Genomic DNA, 15197 nt, shown 5'->3' with positions numbered 1-15197 from the left:
CTTCATACTGACACTTCACCTTTTCTTCTTTCGGATTGTTGCCCCATCTTTCAGAACCTTCCCTGGGCATACCCAGTTCCTCTTTCCTGGATTCTCGGAATGCCATCTGTCTATATGATGCCTTGACCTCCGCCAACCCATCTGGCTTTGGTCTCTTAGCTCTCTGTTTTGTTCATCTTGGCTTCACTGGTATCTGCTGTGTGTCGTTGCTGTATCTTATTGGAGATCTCATCTCTGTGGTTTCCTCTAGTGCAGAGCTGGAGGGAGGAGGGAGGCAGTCCCAAGCTCATGGGCGCTCTGGGATGCCACTAGGGACTGGGCTGTGTTGAACTTCTGTTCCCATGCTTACCGCATGGATGTTATTCTCAAGTGCCTTCATGGTGTTGGAGTTTCATTTATGCCCACCTGGCAGGCATAAGGAGGAAGGTGCAGGGAAGGTCTCCTGGTCAGATCAGCCCCGGTAAAGATTTTTCCAGGTATCTGCTTCCCAGTTGTCATGTTACTGACTACCCTTGGTGGCTGGGAAGGCTGGGTAATGAAGATTTTTAATCGAACATTGGAACACCCTCATGGAAATTGGTAAGGAAGATTGGGGAAGTGGATGTGTATCAGTTACAAGGGGGTCCTTGCCAGAGATGGGTTCCTAAGAATATTTATTAACAGCATATTGTAATAGACATGGAGTCAAGTGAGAGAGGTCCAGGGTGAAGGATTAATTCAAGAGTCCAGTGTAAGCTAATCTATAGAGGTAAAATTCAAAAACAGAGACTGCTCCTAGGGTAGGAGAGGCCTCAGGGAACTTTGTGAGAACTTAGGAATGTTCTAGCACTTTATCTATGTGGTGGATATGGGTGGGGTGGTACTAGTATAAGAATTTATAAGGTATTGGAACTGGAGAGATGGCTCAGTAGTTAAGAACGCTCACTGCTCTTTCAGAGGACCTGCGTTCAATTCCCAGAACCCACATGGTGGTTAACAACCGTCCTAAACTTCAGTTCTGATGCCCTTTTCTGACACAGGTGCACTTACATACATGTAGGCAATACTTTTAAAAAGAAATACTAAATACTTTTAAAATAATAAATACTTTTAAAAAGAATTTATGAGATAGCTACTTAACATTTGTGCCTTACCACATACATGTTATGTTCCAACAATTTTTTCTTTTAGATTTTATTTTTATTATTAAATAAATGTACTATTTATTTACACATTCAAAAATGTGTATGGGTATGTGCATGTGTGTGTGTGTGAACCCTTAGAGGCCAGAAGAGGGTATTGGATCCCTTGGGGCTGCAGTTACAGGCAGTTGTGAACTGCCTGAGATTGGTGTTGGGAACTGAACCTGGGTCTTCTGCAAGATCAGCAATTGCTCTTAACCGCTGAGCCATCTCCTTAGCCCTGAAAAAAACAATGGTTCTTTTTTTTTTTTTTTTTTTTTGCAGTTTTACAACTTTATTTTGATTCTCAGTCATTAGTTTACATCCACATAGACTGTAGATTTTTGAATGTGGTAACAGGGACATAGGTTACTAGAGTGTAAAGCTTATTTGGTGAATCCTCATCCCCATAACATTATCTGAACAAATGAACACGGATGTCATATGGAACAGTCCTTATTCCCTTGGCCCAGAGAATTTCACTGAGCCTGGTATCAATGTGCATATCTGCGGTACCCATCTCCTTCATAGCCAAACTCTGGATTTCTTTGAGTGCCCAAGGAGCATGTTTCTTAAAGCCCACTCCATGGATGTGCTTGTGAATGTTGATGGTATATTCCCAGGTCACCACCTCATTGATGTCAGAACGGCCTTCTTCTTCTTGACACCCTTCTTTGTGGGAGCCATTTCTGGGCCCAAGTTGGAAAGTGAACAGTTTTTTGAAAGCATGTTCATTCCAAGGTTTACATCTTATAGGAATTAATCACAGCATACACTTGCATGCTCACACATGCACACATTTTTTTCTTTCTTTCTACTTGTTCACTTTGTGGGAAGTTCTAGCATTAGAACAATCACCAGTTTTGCTATAACCCTTCTCTGAGGCCCAGTATGAACCTCCTCACTCACAAACCCAGACTTTCTAGTGGAGCTTCACCTGTTGCCCCCCTGTGCTTCTCCCTCCCTCTCTCTCTCTCTCTCTCTCTCTCTCTCTCTCTCTTCCTCCCTCTCTCTCCCTCCCTCTCTCCTCTCTCTCTCTCTGTCTGTCTCTGAATGCCACAGCATACCCTCTCTCTTTCCCCAACGAACCCCACTGCACACTCTTTTCCCTTCAACAGTGCCTAGTTTGTGCTTGCTAAGTGATGAACAATTTGAAGACCCATCACCCTGGCATCTCTTCAAGTCACAACCTTTATTTTGCCCATTCATTATAACAGGCTCTGTGTTCCAGGGCTGGGGGAGGGGAAAACACACAAGATCCCTGTCCTATTTTCACTTCTGTTGCTGTGACAAACACATGACATAAAGCCACTTAGGGAAGAAAAGGTTAATTTGACTTGTATTTCCAGGTTACAGTCCATTGTTGTGGGGAAATCAAGGCAGGAACTGAAAGCGTCAAATCCACAGTCAAGAGTAGAGAGATAAAAACCTCATGGATCCTTGCTTGCTGATGCTCAGCTTTCTTTACTCTTTTTAAAAAAATTATTTTTATTTTATGTGTATGAGTGTATTGACTGCACATGTGTAAGTGCACCTGTGTCATGCAATACCCTTGGAGATCAGAAGAGGGCATCAGATCCCCTGGGGCTAGAGTTACAGACAGTTGTTAGCCACCATGTGAGTGCTGGGAACTAAACCTGGGTCCTCTACCAGAGCAGCCAGTGCTCTTAACTACTGAGCCACCTCTCCAGCCCCACTTTCTTTACTCTTATACAGTCCAGGGCCCAGTCCATGAAATGTGCTGCCCATATTCAGGGTGGGTCTCTGCACCTCAGTTTAACTCAGTCAGGACAATCTCCCCAGACATGCCCATAGGCCAACCCAAGGTATGCAATCCTCCATTGAGACTTTCTTCCTAGTGATTCTAGGTTGTGCCAAGTTGACAACTAAAAGCTAGCTGTCACAATCCCTATTTACTATCAAGCCTGTCCTGGGACATAGCAGAAGTGGTGATCCAGAGGTGTCAGGAAGAAAGATATCTGGAAGCCAATCCTGGGAAGCTTCCCAGAGGAGTTGACACCAAACCAGTGTGCTACTGGATAGAAGTGGTTGGAGGGAAAGAGGCAGTAGAGAGGCAGAGGCTGGTGGTGTGTGCACATGGGTGTGAGTGCTAAATGATGGGCTAGACATGGGCACAAAGGAGTGGGAAGCCCGAGGCCACTATGTGGTCCTCTTGCAACAATGATATCTGTCTACCCAGGTGAGTGCAAATGCCAGGCAAGCTGGCCTGCTGGGAAGCCAGCTCCCTTCCCTCCCTCTCCTCTCCTCTCTGCTTCTCAGGAAGTGGTCCTGAAATGACACAGAGAGCAGCTGCTTAAGCAATTTTGCCAATTAATGGGTCTCTGAAATTAAACCGCCTACGCAGTCTGGGAGAGCCTTCTCCAGGAGGGATTGCAGCAATTGTCTCCATGCTAATCAGGCTTGACTTGCCTTCACACACATTAATAAAAAAAAGCGAAGGCGTCGGGAGAGATGCCCTTTTGCGGGGAATATCGACAATGTCGTAATGAGGCTTGGGGAGAAGGATGCTGAGGCATGGTCCTGCATGCTCAAATCTGCTTCCTGCCAGGAGCTAGAGCTGGCTCTGGCTGTGAGCAGCTGGGCTCACGGTAGAAGAATAGGAATACTTGGGAGCCAGGTGGCTTCCCTGGCCTGAGCAAAGCAAAGCAAAGGGTGAACCGTGCTGGGGAAGGGTGATCAGAAGCAGCTCCCCCGGGTAATGGCTAGGGTGCGTGTGTGGGAGGGACTAGCCAAGGAGAGAGCTACCACATCATGTGCAAGACCCAAGGACCTCCACTTTCACTTATACCACCAGGCAACCGGCAGCCTTTCCTCTAGGCCGGAAGTGACCTCAGAATCCTCTGCACGGGAACCTCCATTGCTTCTCTCTACTGGTTAGAATTGGAAGGCAGCAGGAATTGGCTTGCCATGCAGCTAAGTAGAGCTGCATGAATGAAGGCAGGAGATTGCTTCCGGTACATTCCATTCTCCTTCCATTCTTTTTCTGCACTGTAGTTTCCAAGGATCAAAGTCTTAAAACATACCATTCTAATGATAGGAATTCAACAGAGAGTCATGGAATCTGGGTGAGGTGCTACTCAGCTAGGTCCTTGGAGTATCAGCTCTTGAGATGGAGCGATCGGTCACCTTTCATTACCTATACTTAAGAATTGGTGCTTTGGTTTGCTGTTTTGTTTAACTCCCACGGTGGTTCTCCTAAGGTGTTAACCGCATTTGAACATGGAGAATCCAAGGCTTACCAAGAGAGGCTGTGTGACTTGCCCCAGGTTACCAGGAGTCAGTGACAGAGCTGAGATTGGAACCCAGATCCACAAAAACCTTGTCTGCATGTTTACCACATAAAATCTTACCTCTGACTCTTACTGGGTTAACACTTCAGGATACGGCAGGAGAATTCAGTAGAGTGAAGAATGCTGGTGGATACTTCGTGGAGGAAAGGGGAAAGCAGGAGGGGAAGGATTGTGGTGTCAGGGTCCCATTCAGCCATGTGTTCAACACTTCTTATGTGACCAGCAGCTCCTGGAGCCCATGTACAGCCCTGAGTTTAACACAATGCTGTCTCCCTGAGGTTGAATGGGAGCTTCCTGCAGCTTGTGGCAGGGCTGGTATCAGGTGTATGGCTTTACATAGATCACCTCTGACCCCCACAGCTGCTAAGGCTTGCCATGCTCAAGTGGCCCAACAAGAACTGGAGAGACAGTCTCTGATGGAAACCAAGCTATCCTTCCTAGATCCACTCTGGCACCCATCCCAGGAAAGGTGAGGCTTTGTTATTTGGTAGAGAGACTAGTCTTTGGCTGCCTCTGGCCTCCCTGGATCTGCCCCAGGTATTACAGCAACACACAGCAGACAGACTTTCTTCCTTCCATTCCTTTTTCTCTTTTCAGACAGGGTCCAATGTGCTCCATGCTGGCTTCAAACTCACTACGTAGCCAAAGATGGTCTTAAACTTATGTTCCTCCTGGCTTTGTCTCCCCAGTTCTAGCATTAGAGCCACATGCCACCATAACCAGTGTATGTATTGTTGGGGATTGAACCCAGGACTTGTTGTATGCTACCAAGTACTCTACCACCTGAGCTACATCTCTATCCCAGGGCTCTGTATTAAAATGACCCATTCCAGGCTGTTTCTCTTCAGATCCCCCACCAAGAGCTCTTTGAAAGCTGGATAGTGCATCTCTTATCTCTCTCTCTCTCTCTCTCTCTCTCTCTCTCTCTCTCGCTCGCTCGCTCTCTGAAAATTCTTTGCAGGGTAATTAATTTTTGGAGTTGGGATACTTGCTTAAACCTTTAAATAATGCAAGGCAGTATACGAGTGAGCCAAACCTACGCTAAATATAGACTATCCACATCTACTGCTAATCTGTTTGTTTCTCTTCTCCAGTGTGACTGTGTGTATTCCCTGTTGGAGGGAAGGTGTTTTGTATCTGTTTGTTTTTGCTGGCATGATTTTTAAACCCAAGTTCCCACCCGCAGGTCTATTTTACAAGGCCACGCTGGGCTCAGCGATAATCCCATAGGCTGGGATTTGGGGACATCTGTGAGGACAGAGGGCAGAGCAGGCTGCCTCCTTCCATGCCCACACTAACAGCCTCTTTCCCAGATTCACTGGCGCTGACTCCCCTCACCCCCTGCTTCTTTCTTAATTATCTTTGTGTATTCACTAGAGCCTGGATATTACCTCATTTAAACCTCTCATTGACCTGAGGGGATTGATACACTTGGTAATTCCATCTTCCAGTTGGAGAAACCAAGGTAGCCAAGAGCATCTAGGTGGATTCACCCATCACTCACCTTCTGTTTCCCCAACAATGTCGCCTGGTGAGGCAGATGGTAAGGTAGGTGATAGCTAAACTTGGTCCTGTAAGACAAACACCTGTGACTGTGACTTCTTTGCTCAGCCCTCCAATAGGCAGACAGCCCACAACAGAGAAGACCAGCTGTCTGCCAGAAGTTCATATGGTCCAGCCCACCCATGAGGTTGCTGCTCCACCTGGGACTACATCTTCCAGGCTCCTTTGCAACATCACTTGCCATGTGACTAGTTCTCACCAATGGGGATGAGCTGGCCAGGATTTTTTAAGTCCCCCTTGTGCCCTTGCTTCCCCATGCTCCCACATCTGCTGTGCATACAGAGTACTCCAAGCTTGAGAGGAGGACAGAGCCACAAGATAGTGGCTCCTGGATCCCAGAATGACCACATAAGGTGCCTTCATGGAGCAAGACCTGATTTTGTGCTAAGCCCCTGATGCTTTCATCAGTGAGCAGTTAGCCTTGGCCTGACCAAAACATGACCAGGGCTAGTGACAAACCCAAGATTCTTGGAGGCCTTATCCTTGCACTTACCCTGAGTATACCTGACCAGGGAGAGAGACCCTGTCCCCAGCATCTGAGAATCCAACTATAGATTCTAAACCTTCCCTGCCAGGAAAGGCTGTACAATCTATGCCTTGTCATTTTGCAGGATTGGAGGCCTGGGGAGCAGCAACAGGCCTGTGGTGTCACCGTGATTCCTTGTGCTAGAAATAAAATCAAGGTCCAAGGGCCCCACCAATATTGCACAAAGAACACCAAAGTGAAAGTAACTCATCAAGGCAGCTCTTTCTTTTGCAAAAGGATCCGTTGCATCATTCAGATCCAGTAAGTATACCCACCCCAAAGTTTGATAGGTTTTATTCCTAATGAAAGAGTACTATGCCTTTGCACACTGGCTGGGGTCTGACCTCACAGTCTTTCAAGGTTGGCTAGTTTTAAAAGAATCAGTGCACCGGAAATGATAGGGGTTGGATGAAAGGGTACAACTGCCCTAGACCATCAGGTTCTGGAATGAAGCAGAGCTTTTGTATAAACAAAAATTTTACAGGGTGGTGAAGGAATAAAAAGATTTGAATTTCTTGTCCTAAGCCAGAGTTTTACAGTGTTTGACAGAAAAGACTGGTATTTAATGTTTCTTACACCTGCCAGGAGCTCCTGGTAGACAGGAGGGCATCTCACTTTCACACCTACAGGAACCTATTCAACACTCACTGCATGAGAATGGAGAGGAGGCCACATTTGCTGCACCCTCACAGATCTGCCTGTGCTCCCCTTCATACAATTAGAGACCCCCTTCCTGGTTCCTGTTGTACCTTTCTCTCCTAACAGTCCTGAGGAAGCAGGTGGGGCTGAGCTGTTCTGAGCTGGAGTTGATGGAAGAGGCACAGGGAGAGAATCTAGGTACTGCCCAGGACTCCAAGGGCTATACAAGCTCCAACAGCCCAGGTGGTGGGAAAACCTGAGCTCTGAGACATAAAGGCAGAAAGCACAATGTTTTATTAGTGCTCTAGACGTTTATTTCCTGAGTTAACAACAATAATAAACTCGTTTATGGCTGTGAGTTTCATTGCCTCCCCCAGTGGGGTTCCCAACTGCTGCCGCCGCCATTCAGAGCCTTGCAGCTCCAAGCATGGAGAGGCTAGCCTGGCAGCTGGCATGGGCAGGCACCACCTCCTGGCAGCTGGGAGGGCCAACAAGGCCCCCTGGAGTGTGGTAGCAGCAGCACTGATGCCAGGCAGTGACAGGAGGGGACAGGGCCTGGCTCCCACGGCAGGACTCTTGGCTAGTATCCTTAGCAGAAGAGGCTGCTCTCACCCCTAGCTCTTCTGTGGATTCTCTTTCTAATCAGGAATGAGATGATGGCTCTGACTCAGGCGACTTCTTTAAAAGAAACCACAATTTTATTGAGAAGTGGGTTGACTTTCATGTTGGGTGGGGACTCAAGTGTGAAATTTTAGAGGTAAACCTCCCAGGTTGGGCAACTGTCTCCTTCTATGTTGTAGCTCCTTCTGGGAAGCCTCTCCTGCCTCTCCTAGTCCTGGCCTGGCCCTGCTGTTTCATCTAGTGGTAAGCATGTGGGTATCTGTCTGTTACAGGAAACTGGTTATTTCTTTAAAATATTTTATGTATTATTCTGTTTTACATGTCTGAGTGTATTGCCTGCATGGATGTAAGTGCACCTGTGTCATGCAGTGCCTGTGGAGGTCAGAAGAGAGCACTGGATCCCCTGGAACTGGAGTTACGGACAGTTGTTAGCTGCCATGTGGGTGCTGGGAATTGAACCCAGGTCGTCTGAAGGAGCAGTCAGTGCTCTTAACTGATGAGCCATGTCTCCAGCCCCTGGTTAGTCTTTTACGGGTTTTCTTGAGACAGCATCTCATAATTCAAGCTGACCTCAAACTAGCTATGTAGCTGAGTAGCTGAAGATGACCTTGAACTTCTGATTCTTCTGCCCTCACCCCCCAAGAGCTAGGATTACACACGGGTACCATGCTAGGCAAGGGAAGTCTATCAACCCAGCCACATCCTCAGCCCTGACCACTTTTTTTTCTAGGTCCCACTGTGGCAGTAGTGGGTTTCCTCATCCTGTGCTTCATGATCTCACATGACATGGCTAGGAAAAACACAATGTGTACAGTTCACCAACTTTGCATCTGCCTGGGCTCTAGGAGCCAAAGTAAGGGGTACCAGGAAGGAGGTGTGGGGGAGCAATGCTGTGAATTTATGACTTACCTTCTGTTGTTGTTTTTGAAAATTCACTGAAAATAACTATCCTCCGGTGGCTGCTAACTTCCTCCCAGCTTGTAGCTGCTCCTCTGCACACCCCGTCCTCTCCTCACTTCCAGATCTGCTCTGCCTGTTATTTCCTTGCAAGAGGATTTGCAGAGTTGGAGAGTCTGCACCGAATGGGCATAGGAGTGGGAGGTCCCTTTGCAGTAGGGACATGGAATTAGGGTCCTACTGAATCTTCCATCATTGGGGATTCTCCACTTTGAGTGTGCATCTGAATGTTCCAGGGGGTATGTGGATGCCTGGACCCCAGCCCAGAGCTGCCAATTCTGATCTGTGGCTTTGGGCTGCACTAGTGAATTTGTGTTTCCATGGATGTGAATACTGGTGCTCCACAGATCACCTCTTGAGACTTGCTGCCCTGAAGTTATGGCTGAAGAGCTCTGGGGTGAGTCAGAGCTAAGTTCAAATCCAGTGTTGCTTTTCAGGAGTCATTCAAAACCTCCTAAGCTCATGCCACTTCTCATGGTGACAGCTGTGTGCAGGTACTAGGCTAGGTCCCCCCATTTCCCAGGCTGTCCTTTCATCCTCACAATAAGTTGGTGCTTCAAACAGATCCATTTTATGGATGAAGAAATAGAGGCTTAGACTTTCCAGGTCTCCTGTGAAGCTGCAGGTAGAGAGGTGGATATCTAAATGAGGGCTGATGACAGCACCCCTCAAGACAGAATAGCAACTGTGGCTCACTAGAAGTGTCTTGAGAACTAAATAGGAGAGAGTGGGTTAACCACCCACGATCAGGGCTGGCCCAGCCACGGATCACAGATGGGTGAGTCCCAGCTCCTCAAGGAGACCCTTGCTGAGGAAGGAGCATTGAGAGGACAACAGGTAATATATCTTAGATCCTAGGCTCTGGGAAAGCCCAGCTTAGGGGAGGGAAGAGAGGGGAGACTCAGTAGGTGGAGTGTCCAGGGACAAGGGAGGAAGAAGCAGACTCTGCCTCCCAGGCAGGCATGACTGGACTCGAGTCTCCCTATCTGTCCAGATGCCCACAACAAAGTGGGAGCATTTTCTCAGGCAGAGCCCCAGTCCTAGGTCCTGGGGTCTCTGGGATTCCCTTTGAGAACTCTCCTCCCCTGTCTCTTTTGGTTAGGGACAACCACAACTGTTCCAAAGGGATTTTCCCTAGTGATAGCTGCCCACAGTCAGAGGTAACCTGGATGTAGATTGTCCCACAAAGTTGATTTTTTTGATGATCTGTGTATGTGTGTGTACTGTGTGTGTGCATTGAGGCCTGAAGGCTACCTTGTGTTCTTCCTCATGTTCTGTCTGCCTTCTCTTTCTTTAAACGTGGTTTCTCATTGGCCTAGAGCTCACTGATTCAGCTAGGTTAGCTGGCCAATGCGTCCCAGGGATCCACCTGTTTGTACCTCCCCAGCACTGGGGTTACAAGCATGAGCCACCACACCTGGTTTCTTTCATGTGGGTTCTGAGACTTGAACTCAGGTCCTTGTGCTTGGAAGCCAAGCATTTTACTGACTGAGCCGTATCCTCATCCCCCTCCCCCATGAGTTTTGCATCCCGTTTTCTCATTCTTCTTGAAAAAACATGACTGCTTTATGCCTGTCCCGACCTCCATCCCTGCCATTGCCGTGCAAAGAAAGCACACTTGCTCATGGACACACTCATGTAGGGCCCTGAGACAGAGTTTCTAAGCAGAGATGAGCAAACGGACCCATCTCCAGAGCGTGGTCAAGCTAGGTGAGCCGAACCTGATGTTTCCTGGGAAGAGTCGTGCCTCCAGCCCTTTATCCTGCTACAGGAACTCTTCAGTCAGCGTTTCTCTGCTGTCCTGACATTTTGGAGATAAACCTGCAAGGCCTTCCAGAGTCACTGTCCTAAACCACCATCATGCTCTCCCCACTCTCAATCCCCCCTCTTTTAAATTTCAAGGCCTCTTTGCTAACCAAAGGAGGATGGAGGGAATTCAGGGAACATAGTCACCTTGCCGTGGGGCATCTATGCCAGCCTTCCTGGGACTCCATAGCAATCAGGAGAAATGAAAAGGTACTGCTTTGAAAATGTCACTGCTCCTTTGCACACAATGAGGGTCAATCAGGATGTCGCTCACTGGAAAGAATCCCAGCTTTGCTGAAGAAAGAAAAGATTGCACCGAAAGATGTATACTAGTGGAAAGAGAGCTTCTTTTAGGAACACACAGAGCCCTCCACCCATAGGCTGTGGCCTGGGGCAGGCCATGTAATGGCCATCTTCTCACATCTGTATATATGAGGTGAATGCAGGGTGTCCTTTAATGATATCACAAGGGATGCACGGGTGGGCATCTGACACAGACGTTGCTTGCACAGAACCAGTGGAGAGATGAAATATATGTAGGGGTTCTCCCCTGTATTTGAATAGGACTCAGTTTTCAAAGCATTTTGAAATATGTTACTAGGCTAAGTGATTACCAGATACACAAAGGACTCAGTTTTCAAAGCATTTTGAAATATGTTACTAGGCTAAGTGATTACCAGATACAGAGAGAGAGAGAGAGAGAGAGAGAGAGGAGAGAGAGAGAGAGAGAGAGAACTAGTTAGCTCTTGGGCCACTCAACCATGAGAAATAGGCTGCATCTTTCTCTGGGGAACAGGAGAAGCTGTCTGAGCAGGTGATTCCAACCACTGCTATTGGCTTAGTTCTGGTTCTATCAGGAACAGAGATTTAATTAAATACTGGTTTGTCTTATACAAGGTAGGAACACTCTTTACACTCTGAGAGCTCAAAATAACTTGCTGGGAAATAGCATGTAGCTTACAGGGCACAGAGAAGATATTTCAGAACACAGGCCTGAGTTTTGTGTTATTACAACCTTATATCTCTGCCTCCAGTGCTCTCCCTCTCTCTCTCTCTCTGTCTCTCTCTCTCTCATACACACACACACACACACACACACACACACACACACCTGTAAATGGTGTCCTACTGTATTTTCTGTTGCTGTGATAAACACCATGACCAAAAGCAACTTGAAGAGGAAAAGGTTTACTAGGCTTACGGCTCACAGTTACGGGCTTGCTCCTCTGGCCTGTGCTCAGCCTGCTTTCTTACACATCCCAAGATCACCTGCCCAGGGGTGGAACTACCCACAGTGGGCTAGGCCCTCCCACATCACTCAAAAATTAAGAAGATGCCTCTTAGACATGCCCACAGGCCAGTCCCATAGAGGAAATTCCCCAATTGAAGATCCCTCTTCCCAGGTGTCTCAAGTTGACAACTGACAACTATCTAGCACAAATGGCAAGTGGGGAAGACATGGAACTCCTGGAAGCACCCATATGAGGACAAGTCAGAGATGCCCCAGCCCCCAGTGACTATATTCTATATATCGGCAAAGGCTGAGGTGATTTCTCTTCCCTCCGAAATCCTTTCCTGCTTGGCCATGAGCAGTCTTTAAGCCCATGTTCTAGATATTGACTCGGGAAGTCAGGATGAGCCTGGGGATCTCTATCTTAGTGAGGCTGTCTAGGATTGCTTATGCTGGCAACAGGAGGCCCATACTTCTCAAGACATCACTCTCAGGTTGCGGTGTGGCTCAGCTGATAGAGTACTTAGCTAGCATGTATGAAGCCCTGGGTGCCAGCCCCACACCATGTAAACTGGAAATGGTGATTGGCACTTGTAATCCTAGGCAGGGAGATCAGAAGTTCAGGGTCTTCCTTGGCTCAAGGCTACCCTGGCCTATATGATGTCCTGTCTCAAAAAAAAAAAAAAAAAAAAAAGATGTCATTTTGGCCCCTGCTGCCTGGGTAGTGATGAATGTATGGACCAAGTGAGGCCCAGTAAATCACTCCCCCTTCTTCCAAAATCTCTCAGGATTCACACTTTAGGGGAGCAGAGTGTTTCCTTGGCAACAGATGACTAATTTAGAAGTCCCTGTGAACAGGTGGGAGACAGGAAAGGACACAAGAAGCAATACCAGCAGATGCCAAGTAGAAACAACAGGCTCCTGACAAACTCAGGAACACACAGGATGGTGCATGGGGAGGGGCTGGCACTCAGCTACAGAGATTCTAAGTAAGAGTCCAATGTTCTGTCTTCAGGGAAGGCAGCTCTAATGAACTCTTTATTATTTTTATTTTATGTGAATGAGTGTATGGCCTGCAGATGTGTAAGTGCACCTGTGTCAAGGTCAGAAGAAGGCATTGGATCCCTGGAACTAGAGTTACAGACAGTTAGCCACCATGTGAGTGTTGGGAATCAAACCCAGGTCCTCTACAAGGGCAGTCAATGCTCTTAACTGCTGAGCCATCTCTCCAGTCCCAGCTCTAATGAACTCTTAAGGTAAGGTCATTCAAAGTCTGTCCCTAATCTCTTAAGGTTAGGTTAAGGGGCCCATTGCAGTCCCCCCAGTCTATGATGTGGGTTCCTCAGGCCTAACCTGAAATGGAAAGGCAATTCTAAGTTTGTTTAGCATGAGCCAGCTCATCCAATTTCCTTAGAGATTGGGTTCTGTTTTCCACTGGTCTTTGTGCTAACCTAGGGCAAGAAGGGTCAGATACGGCATGGCATACCAGACAAGGATGGCTGTATGCTTCTGAAGAAAACAGTTTAGGCTGCCCATTTTCCCACCCCTCGAGCTTGTTCTGGAAACAATCAAGCCAATTCCTTCTCTCAGTACGTGGGAATCTTCCAGATTTCTCTTCTCTAACCGGCTGCCTGCCAGCTGCTAGTAGGGGGACTTTCCTTAGCCCCACTCTCCAAACTCTATTCCAAATGTCCTTGATTGTTCTAACTGTGGTCAAGGCTGTCCATGTCACTGGAATTGTTAAGGTCAGAGCCTGGGCCTTGGCAGCTCCAAGGAGTCAGGCTGGGCTACCTGTCTTTAATAGGCCAAGTAAACAAACAGTGAAAAGCAGAAGAAAAAAAGATTTATTCAATGTGGCCACACTGGGGAGAGGAATAAAGAGGTCTTGTAATTCTCCCCAGTCTCTCTTTGGGGTCCTGACATGAGGTTTATGTTTAAGTAGAATGCAAAAGTAGGCAGGGCTAAGCAGCCCTAGCTAAGGTGTGACCTCACTCATCATCTCTTATCTCTAGTCTCTCCTGCAAGGTAGTTTGATAAGTTGTCAGCACTGTGTGAAATCACTTTCTTAGAGGTAAGATTTCCCTCTGGCTGGCACCAGGTTTCAAAGTCTTTTTCTTCTCCTATTGCTGGCAAATTCCAATTTCCTGGGGTGCATTGCTTTAGTCTTCTGGTAACCAAAAGGAGGAGCACTGGTGTCTCTTTAGAACATCTTCATCCCTGAGATAGGACACCTCAGACCTGCCTGCCCTTTCAGTGTTACCTCTCTCTGGCTCTCCCCAGGCTCTTGTCATATCATACCATCCTTTCCTGAACACACCAGGCTTTCACCTGATTGCCACCACTTGAAATGCCCTTGCTTCCATTTCTGTTTGCTCTATTAGACTTTACCTTTGTGTAAAGACCTATGCAAATCCCACTTCCTGCATGCATCTCGCATCCCCATGTGTGTCCTGGATCTGTCCCTGTGGTTCACTATCTCTGCCCAGTATCATGAGAGAGTATTGTGCCGAGTATCATTAGGCTGAGAAGGGTCAAAAGTTGACATATGAACATGTATGACTTTTGTACCTTCATAGGACTGAGAGACTATAAGTCAAACCATCATAATTCTGGGACCATCTGCATTTCAGATGCCAGATTTGTTCTAGGCTAAGTTGTAGGAATCTTGTTTTATTTAATATTACCAGAACTTTAATTTTTTTAGATCTCGTCATCTACATTTTATTTAGTGTGTGTGTGTGTGTGTGTGTGTGTGTGTGTGTGTGTTAATGTATGTGCACATGTGTGTGACGGCCCAAGGTTAATATCAGGTGTCTTCTTCACTTTGTGCCTTACACATTGAGGCAGATCTCTCAGTTGAACCCAGAGCTCACCAATTTGGTTAGTCTAGCTAGGCAACTTGTTATAGGGATCATCTGTCTTCACTTCCCAAGCTTTGGGCTTACAGGGGGGCCACCACACTTGGTGTTTTACATGTGTGCTGGGGATCTGAACTCTGATCCTCACACTTGGCAAGCACTTCTTTACCCACTGACCCATCTCCCCAGCCCCTCATCTATATTTTATTCATGAAGAAATCAACAATAATGTTCACATTTCAATGACTGGCCAAGGTAACAGAGATAGTTAAGTGACAGAGCCTACATCTCCCATGCTTTTCCGAGTTCTGTTCTTTCTCCTCTCTTCTGTGTTTCCAAAGCAGAATTTCTTCTTATCTGGATTTGAAGTCAAATAACCTAGAACGATTCAAGGCCAAGATCACTGCTTTTGTTACTCTTTTTTTTTTTTCTGTCAATTTATTTAATTACTTTGACCTGTTTCTCCACCTGTAAAAGGAACTAAAAAGAATACTCACTATTCTAGTTTGCTTTCTGTTGCTGTGG

At 47.0% G+C, this 15197-nt stretch overlaps 1 pseudogene; it reads right to left on the bottom strand.

The window, feature by feature from the left end:
* Window positions 1-1479: 1479 nt before the first annotated feature.
* LOC108491012 lies at window positions 1480-1847 on the bottom strand (annotated as a pseudogene).
* Between the last annotated feature and the right edge of the window lie 13350 nt (window positions 1848-15197).

This window comes from Nannospalax galili, unplaced genomic scaffold (genome assembly GCF_000622305.1).
Source record: "Nannospalax galili isolate Female #2095 unplaced genomic scaffold, S.galili_v1.0 scaffold54, whole genome shotgun sequence".
Classification (NCBI taxonomy): domain Eukaryota; kingdom Metazoa; phylum Chordata; class Mammalia; order Rodentia; family Spalacidae; genus Nannospalax; species Nannospalax galili.
Note: the sequence above shows the minus strand (reverse complement) of the source record. Positions and strands in the feature narration are given on the sequence as shown.